Here is a 9,873-nt window from a genome sequence, read left to right as displayed (position 1 = left end):
AATTTACTCACTCTGAGTTCTCAAAAAGGGTTTCTTCACCCCGGGAAGATAATTAAATACCATTTGGAGGCATTTAATGTTCAAGCAAAAACGGCTGATTTTCGACAAAAGAGATAACACCCCCCCATTACGTCATGCTTCAGAAATGTGGAAAATGGTCCGTTTTCAAATGTTTTATTTTTGAACGTCAGTTCACATTTGTAGGTTGATCATCAGTATTAGAGCTAAAATTAGCATGTTTAAAGTGATTTTCATGCTTCCAGGGGCTCGGGAAGTTAATTAAATACTTTTTGGAGGCATTTAATGTTCAAGCAAAAACTGCTGATTTTCGACAAAAGAAATAACACCCCCCCATTACGTCATGCTTCAGAAATGTGGAAAATGGTCCGTTTTCAAATGTTTTATTTTTGAACGTCAGTTCACATTTGTAGGTGGATCATCAGTGTAGAGCTAAAATGTGCATGTTTAAAGTGATTTTCATGCTTCTAGGGGCCCTAAACACAAGATTTATGGAATGGTTAAAAGTGCATGAAAATGGCCAATTTACTCACTCTGAGTTCTCAAAAAGGGTTTCTTCACCCCGGGAAGTTAATTAAATACCATTTGGAGGCATTTAATGTTCAAGCAAAAATGGCTGATTTTCGACAAAAGAGATAACACCCCCCCATTACGTCATGCTTCAGAAATGTGGAGAATGGTCCGTTTTCAAATGTTTTATTTTTGAACGTCAGTTCACATTTGAAGGTTGATCATCAGTGTTAGAGCTAAAATTAGCATGTTTAAAGTGATTTTCATGCTTCCAGGGGCCCTAAACACAAGATTTATGGAATGGTTAAAAGTGCATGAAAATGGCCAATTTACTCACTCTGAGTTCTCAAAAAGGGTTTCTTCACCCCGGGAAGTTAATTAAATACCATTTGGAGGCATTTAATGTTCAAGCAAAAATGGCTGATTTTCGACAAAAGAGATAACACCCCCCCATTACGTCATGTATCAGAAATGTGGAAAATGGTCCGTTTTCAATTGTTTTATTTTTGAATGTCAGTTCACATTTGTAGGTTGATCATCAGTGTTAGAGCTAAAATTAGCATGTTTAAAGTGATTTTCATGCTTCCAGGGGCTCGGGAAGTTAATTAAATACCATTTGGAGGCATTTAATGTTCAAGCAAAAACGGCTGATTTTCGACAAAAGAGATAACACCCCCCCATTACGTCATGCTTCAGAAATGTGGAAAATGGTCCGTTTTCAAATGTTTTATTTTTGAACGTCAGTTCACATTTGTAGGTGGATCATTAGTGTTAGAGCTAAAATTAGCATGTTTAAAGTGATTTTCATGCTTCCAGGGGCCCTAAACACAAGATTTATGGAATGGTTAAAAGTGCATGAAAATGGCCAATTTACTCACTCTGAGTTCTCAAAAAGGGTTTCTTCACCCCGGGAAGATAATTAAATACCATTTGGAGGCATTTAATGTTCAAGCAAAAACGGCTGATTTTCGACAAAAGAGATAACACCCCCCCATTACGTCATGCTTCAGAAATGTGGAAAATGGTCCGTTTTCAAATGTTTTATTTTTGAACGTCAGTTCACATTTGTAGGTTGATCATCAGTATTAGAGCTAAAATTAGCATGTTTAAAGTGATTTTCATGCTTCCAGGGGCTCGGGAAGTTAATTAAATACTTTTTGGAGGCATTTATTGTTCAAGCAAAAACTGCTGATTTTCGACAAAAGAGATAACACCCCCCCATTACGTCATGCTTCAGAAATGTGGAAAATGGTCCGTTTTCAAATGTTTTATTTTTGAACGTCAGTTCACATTTGTAGGTGGATCATCAGTGTAGAGCTAAAATGTGCATGTTTAAAGTGATTTTCATGCTTCTAGGGGCCCTAAACACAAGATTTATGGAATGGTTAAAAGTGCATGAAAATGGCCAATTTACTCACTCTGAGTTCTCAAAAAGGGTTTCTTCACCCCGGGAAGTTAATTAAATACCATTTGGAGGCATTTAATGTTCAAGCAAAAATGGCTGATTTTCGACAAAAGAGATAACACCCCCCCATTACGTCATGCTTCAGAAATGTGGAGAATGGTCCGTTTTCAAATGTTTTATTTTTGAACGTCAGTTCACATTTGTAGGTGGATCATCAGTGTTAGAGCTAAAATTAGGATGTTTAAAGTGATTTTCATGCTTCCAGGGACTCGGGAAGTGAATTAAATACCATTTGGAGGCATTTAATGTTCAAGCAAAAACGGCTGATTTTCGACAAAAGAAATAACACCCCCCCATTACGTCATGCTTCAGAAATGTGGAAAATGGTCCGTTTTCAAATGTTTTATTTTTGAACGTCAGTTCACATTTGTAGGTGGATCATCAGTGTAGAGCTAAAATGTGCATGTTTAAAGTGATTTTCATGCTTCTAGGGGCCCTAAACACAAGATTTATGGAATGGTTAAAAGTGCATGGAAATGGCCAATTTACTCACTCTGAGTTCTCAAAAAGGGGTTCTCCACCCCGGGAAGTTAATTAAATACCATTTGGAGGCATTTAATGTTCAAGCAAAAATGGCTGATTTTCGACAAAAGAGATAACACCCCCCCATTACGTCATGCTTCAGAAATGTGGAGAATGGTCCGTTTTCAAATGTTTTATTTTTGAACGTCAGTTCACATTTGAAGGTTGATCATCAGTGTTAGAGCTAAAATTAGCATGTTTAAAGTGATTTTCATGCTTCCAGGGGCCCTAAACACAAGATTTATGGAATGGTTAAAAGTGCATGAAAATGGCCAATTTACTCACTCTGAGTTCTCAAAAAGGGTTTCTTCACCCCGGGAAGTTAATTAAATACCATTTGGAGGCATTTAATGTTCAAGCAAAAATGGCCGATTTTCGACAAAAGAGATAACACCCCCCCATTACGTCATGTATCAGAAATGTGGAAAATGGTCCGTTTTCAATTGTTTTATTTTTGAACGTCAGTTCACATTTGTAGGTTGATCATCAGTGTTAGAGCTAAAATTAGCATGTTTAAAGTGATTTTCATGCTTCCAGGGGCTCGGGAAGTTAATTAAATACCATTTGGAGGCATTTAATGTTCAAGCAAAAACGGCTGATTTTCGACAAAAGAGATAACACCCCCCCATTACGTCATGCTTCAGAAATGTGGAGAATGGTCCGTTTTCAAATGTTTTATTTTTGAACGTCAGTTCACATTTGTAGGTGGATCATCAGTGTTAGAGCTAAAATTAGCATGTTTAAAGTGATTTTCATGCTTCCAGGGGCTCGGGAAGTTAATTAAATACCATTTGGAGGCATTTAATGTTCAAGCAAAAACGGCTGATTTTCGACAAAAGAGATAACACCCCCCCATTACGTCATGCTTCAGAAATGTGGAGAATGGTCCGTTTTCAAATGTTTTATTTTTGAACGTCAGTTCACATTTGTAGGTGGATCATCAGTGTTAGAGCTAAAATTAGCATGTTTAAAGTGATTTTCATGCTTCCAGGGGCTCGGGAAGTGAATTAAATACCATTTGGAGGCATTTAATGTTCAAGCAAAAACGGCTGATTTTCGACAAAAGAGATAACACCCCCCCCATTACGTCATGCTTCAGAAATGTGGAAAATGGTCCATTTTCAAATGTTTTATTTTTGAACGTCAGTTCACATTTGTAGGTGGATCATCAGTGTTAGAGCTAAAATTAGCATGTTTAAAGTGATTTTCATGCTTCCAGGGGCCCTAAACACAAGATTTATGGAATGGTTAAAAGTGCATGAAAATGGCCAATTTACTCACTCTGAGTTCTCAAAAAGGGTTTCTTCACCCCGGGAAGATAATTAAATACCATTTGGAGGCATTTAATGTTCAAGCAAAAACGGCTGATTTTCGACAAAAGAGATAACACCCCCCCATTACGTCATGCTTCAGAAATGTGGAAAATGGTCCGTTTTCAAATGTTTTATTTTTGAACGTCAGTTCACATTTGTAGGTTGATCATCAGTATTAGAGCTAAAATTAGCATGTTTAAAGTGATTTTCATGCTTCCAGGGGCTCGGGAAGTTAATTAAATACTTTTTGGAGGCATTTAATGTTCAAGCAAAAACTGCTGATTTTCGACAAAAGAAATAACACCCCCCCATTACGTCATGCTTCAGAAATGTGGAAAATGGTCCGTTTTCAAATGTTTTATTTTTGAACGTCAGTTCACATTTGTAGGTGGATCATCAGTGTAGAGCTAAAATGTGCATGTTTAAAGTGATTTTCATGCTTCTAGGGGCCCTAAACACAAGATTTATGGAATGGTTAAAAGTGCATGAAAATGGCCAATTTACTCACTCTGAGTTCTCAAAAAGGGTTTCTTCACCCCGGGAAGTTAATTAAATACCATTTGGAGGCATTTAATGTTCAAGCAAAAATGGCTGATTTTCGACAAAAGAGATAACACCCCCCCATTACGTCATGCTTCAGAAATGTGGAGAATGGTCCGTTTTCAAATGTTTTATTTTTGAACGTCAGTTCACATTTGAAGGTTGATCATCAGTGTTAGAGCTGAAATTAGCATGTTTAAAGTGATTTTCATGCTTCCAGGGGCCCTAAACACAAGATTTATGGAATGGTTAAAAGTGCATGAAAATGGCCAATTTACTCACTCTGAGTTCTCAAAAAGGGTTTCTTCACCCCGGGAAGTTAATTAAATACCATTTGGAGGCATTTAATGTTCAAGCAAAAATGGCTGATTTTCGACAAAAGAGATAACACCCCCCCATTACGTCATGTATCAGAAATGTGGAAAATGGTCCGTTTTCAATTGTTTTATTTTTGAATGTCAGTTCACATTTGTAGGTTGATCATCAGTGTTAGAGCTAAAATTAGCATGTTTAAAGTGATTTTCATGCTTCCAGGGGCTCGGGAAGTTAATTAAATACCATTTGGAGGCATTTAATGTTCAAGCAAAAACGGCTGATTTTCGACAAAAGAGATAACACCCCCCCATTACGTCATGCTTCAGAAATGTGGAAAATGGTCCGTTTTCAAATGTTTTATTTTTGAACGTCAGTTCACATTTGTAGGTGGATCATTAGTGTTAGAGCTAAAATTAGCATGTTTAAAGTGATTTTCATGCTTCCAGGGGCCCTAAACACAAGATTTATGGAATGGTTAAAAGTGCATGAAAATGGCCAATTTACTCACTCTGAGTTCTCAAAAAGGGTTTCTTCACCCCGGGAAGATAATTAAATACCATTTGGAGGCATTTAATGTTCAAGCAAAAACGGCTGATTTTCGACAAAAGAGATAACACCCCCCCATTACGTCATGCTTCAGAAATGTGGAAAATGGTCCGTTTTCAAATGTTTTATTTTTGAACGTCAGTTCACATTTGTAGGTTGATCATCAGTATTAGAGCTAAAATTAGCATGTTTAAAGTGATTTTCATGCTTCCAGGGGCTCGGGAAGTTAATTAAATACTTTTTGGAGGCATTTATTGTTCAAGCAAAAACTGCTGATTTTCGACAAAAGAGATAACACCCCCCCATTACGTCATGCTTCAGAAATGTGGAAAATGGTCCGTTTTCAAATGTTTTATTTTTGAACGTCAGTTCACATTTGTAGGTGGATCATCAGTGTAGAGCTAAAATGTGCATGTTTAAAGTGATTTTCATGCTTCTAGGGGCCCTAAACACAAGATTTATGGAATGGTTAAAAGTGCATGAAAATGGCCAATTTACTCACTCTGAGTTCTCAAAAAGGGTTTCTTCACCCCGGGAAGTTAATTAAATACCATTTGGAGGCATTTAATGTTCAAGCAAAAATGGCTGATTTTCGACAAAAGAGATAACACCCCCCCATTACGTCATGCTTCAGAAATGTGGAGAATGGTCCGTTTTCAAATGTTTTATTTTTGAACGTCAGTTCACATTTGAAGGTTGATCATCAGTGTTAGAGCTAAAATTAGCATGTTTAAAGTGATTTTCATGCTTCCAGGGGCTCGGGAAGTTAATTAAATACCATTTGGAGGCATTTAATGTTCAAGCAAAAACGGCTGATTTTCGACAAAAGAGATAACACCCCCCCATTACGTCATGCTTCAGAAATGTGGAAAATGGTCTGTTTTCAAATGTTTTATTTTTGAACGTCAGTTCACATTTGTAGGTGGATCATTAGTGTTAGAGCTAAAATTAGCATGTTTAAAGTGATTTTCATGCTTCCAGGGGCCCTAAACACAAGATTTATGGAATGGTTAAAAGTGCATGAAAATGGCCAATTTACTCACTCTGAGTTCTCAAAAAGGGTTTCTTCACCCCGGGAAGATAATTAAATACCATTTGGAGGCATTTAATGTTCAAGCAAAAACGGCTGATTTTCGACAAAAGAGATAACACCCCCCCATTACGTCATGCTTCAGAAATGTGGAGAATGGTCCGTTTTCAAATGTTTTATTTTTGAACGTCAGTTCACATTTGTAGGTGGATAATCAGTGTTAGAGCTAAAATTAGCATGTTTAAAGTGATTTTCATGCTTCCAGGGGCTCGGGAAGTGAATTAAATACCATTTGGAGGCATTTAATGTTCAAGCAAAAACGGCTGATTTTCGACAAAAGAGATAATACCCCCCCATTACGTCATGCTTCAGAAATGTGGAAAATGGTCCGTTTTCAAATGTTTTATTTTTGAACGTCAGTTCACATTTGTAGGTGGATCATTAGTGTTAGAGCTAAAATTAGCATGTTTAAAGTGATTTTCATGCTTCCAGGGGCCCTAAACACAAGATTTATGGAATGGTTAAAAGTGCATGAAAATGGCCAATTTACTCACTCTGAGTTCTCAAAAAGGGTTTCTTCACCCTGGGAAGTTAATTAAATACCATTTGGAGGCATTTAATGTTCAAGCCAAAACGGCTGATTTTCGAAAAAGAGATAACACCCCCCCATTACGTCATGCTTCAGAAATGTGGAGAATGGTCCGTTTTCAAATGTTTTATTTTTGAACGTCAGTTCACATTTGTAGGTGGATCATCAGTGTTAGAGCTAAAATTAGGATGTTTAAAGTGATTTTCATGCTTCCAGGGACTCGGGAAGTGAATTAAATACCATTTGGAGGCATTTAATGTTCAAGCAAAAACGGCTGATTTTCGACAAAAGAAATAACACCCCCCCATTACGTCATGCTTCAGAAATGTGGAAAATGGTCCGTTTTCAAATGTTTTATTTTTGAACGTCAGTTCACATTTGTAGGTGGATCATCAGTGTAGAGCTAAAATGTGCATGTTTAAAGTGATTTTCATGCTTCTAGGGGCCCTAAACACAAGATTTATGGAATGGTTAAAAGTGCATGGAAATGGCCAATTTACTCACTCTGAGTTCTCAAAAAGGGTTTCTCCACCCCGGGAAGTTAATTAAATACCATTTGGAGGCATTTAATGTTCAAGCAAAAATGGCTGATTTTCGACAAAAGAGATAACACCCCCCCATTACGTCATGCTTCAGAAATGTGGAGAATGGTCCGTTTTCAAATGTTTTATTTTTGAACGTCAGTTCACATTTGAAGGTTGATCATCAGTGTTAGAGCTAAAATTAGCATGTTTAAAGTGATTTTCATGCTTCCAGGGGCCCTAAACACAAGATTTATGGAATGGTTAAAAGTGCATGAAAATGGCCAATTTACTCACTCTGAGTTCTCAAAAAGGGTTTCTTCACCCCGGGAAGTTAATTAAATACCATTTGGAGGCATTTAATGTTCAAGCAAAAATGGCCGATTTTCGACAAAAGAGATAACACCCCCCCATTACGTCATGTATCAGAAATGTGGAAAATGGTCCGTTTTCAATTGTTTTATTTTTGAACGTCAGTTCACATTTGTAGGTTGATCATCAGTGTTAGAGCTAAAATTAGCATGTTTAAAGTGATTTTCATGCTTCCAGGGGCTCGGGAAGTTAATTAAATACCATTTGGAGGCATTTAATGTTCAAGCAAAAACGGCTGATTTTCGACAAAAGAGATAACACCCCCCCATTACGTCATGCTTCAGAAATGTGGAGAATGGTCCGTTTTCAAATGTTTTATTTTTGAACGTCAGTTCACATTTGTAGGTGGATCATCAGTGTTAGAGCTAAAATTAGCATGTTTAAAGTGATTTTCATGCTTCCAGGGGCTCGGGAAGTTAATTAAATACCATTTGGAGGCATTTAATGTTCAAGCAAAAACGGCTGATTTTCGACAAAAGAGATAACACCCCCCCATTACGTCATGCTTCAGAAATGTGGAGAATGGTCCGTTTTCAAATGTTTTATTTTTGAACGTCAGTTCACATTTGTAGGTGGATCATCAGTGTTAGAGCTAAAATTAGCATGTTTAAAGTGATTTTCATGCTTCCAGGGGCTCGGGAAGTGAATTAAATACCATTTGGAGGCATTTAATGTTCAAGCAAAAACGGCTGATTTTCGACAAAAGAGATAACACCCCCCCCATTACGTCATGCTTCAGAAATGTGGAAAATGGTCCATTTTCAAATGTTTTATTTTTGAACGTCAGTTCACATTTGTAGGTGGATCATCAGTGTTAGAGCTAAAATTAGCATGTTTAAAGTGATTTTCATGCTTCCAGGGGCCCTAAACACAAGATTTATGGAATGGTTAAAAGTGCATGAAAATGGCCAATTTACTCACTCTGAGTTCTCAAAAAGGGTTTCTTCACCCCGGGAAGATAATTAAATACCATTTGGAGGCATTTAATGTTCAAGCAAAAACGGCTGATTTTCGACAAAAGAGATAACACCCCCCCATTACGTCATGCTTCAGAAATGTGGAAAATGGTCCGTTTTCAAATGTTTTATTTTTGAACGTCAGTTCACATTTGTAGGTTGATCATCAGTATTAGAGCTAAAATTAGCATGTTTAAAGTGATTTTCATGCTTCCAGGGGCTCGGGAAGTTAATTAAATACTTTTTGGAGGCATTTAATGTTCAAGCAAAAACTGCTGATTTTCGACAAAAGAAATAACACCCCCCCATTACGTCATGCTTCAGAAATGTGGAAAATGGTCCGTTTTCAAATGTTTTATTTTTGAACGTCAGTTCACATTTGTAGGTGGATCATCAGTGTAGAGCTAAAATGTGCATGTTTAAAGTGATTTTCATGCTTCTAGGGGCCCTAAACACAAGATTTATGGAATGGTTAAAAGTGCATGAAAATGGCCAATTTACTCACTCTGAGTTCTCAAAAAGGGTTTCTTCACCCCGGGAAGTTAATTAAATACCATTTGGAGGCATTTAATGTTCAAGCAAAAATGGCTGATTTTCGACAAAAGAGATAACACCCCCCCATTACGTCATGCTTCAGAAATGTGGAGAATGGTCCGTTTTCAAATGTTTTATTTTTGAACGTCAGTTCACATTTGAAGGTTGATCATCAGTGTTAGAGCTAAAATTAGCATGTTTAAAGTGATTTTCATGCTTCCAGGGGCCCTAAACACAAGATTTATGGAATGGTTAAAAGTGCATGAAAATGGCCAATTTACTCACTCTGCGTTCTCAAAAAGGGTTTCTTCACCCCGGGAAGTTAATTAAATACCATTTGGAGGCATTTAATGTTCAAGCAAAAATGGCTGATTTTCGACAAAAGAGATAACACCCCCCCATTACGTCATGTATCAGAAATGTGGAAAATGGTCCGTTTTCAATTGTTTTATTTTTGAATGTCAGTTCACATTTGTAGGTTGATCATCAGTGTTAGAGCTAAAATTAGCATGTTTAAAGTGATTTTCATGCTTCCAGGGGCTCGGGAAGTTAATTAAATACCATTTGGAGGCATTTAATGTTCAAGCAAAAACGGCTGATTTTCGACAAAAGAGATAACACCCCCCCATTACGTCATGCTTC

The sequence above is a fragment of the Lissotriton vulgaris genome, unplaced genomic scaffold, assembly GCF_964263255.1.
Source record: "Lissotriton vulgaris unplaced genomic scaffold, aLisVul1.2 SCAFFOLD_323, whole genome shotgun sequence".
NCBI lineage: Eukaryota > Metazoa > Chordata > Amphibia > Caudata > Salamandridae > Lissotriton > Lissotriton vulgaris.
This window is presented reverse-complemented; position numbering follows the sequence as displayed.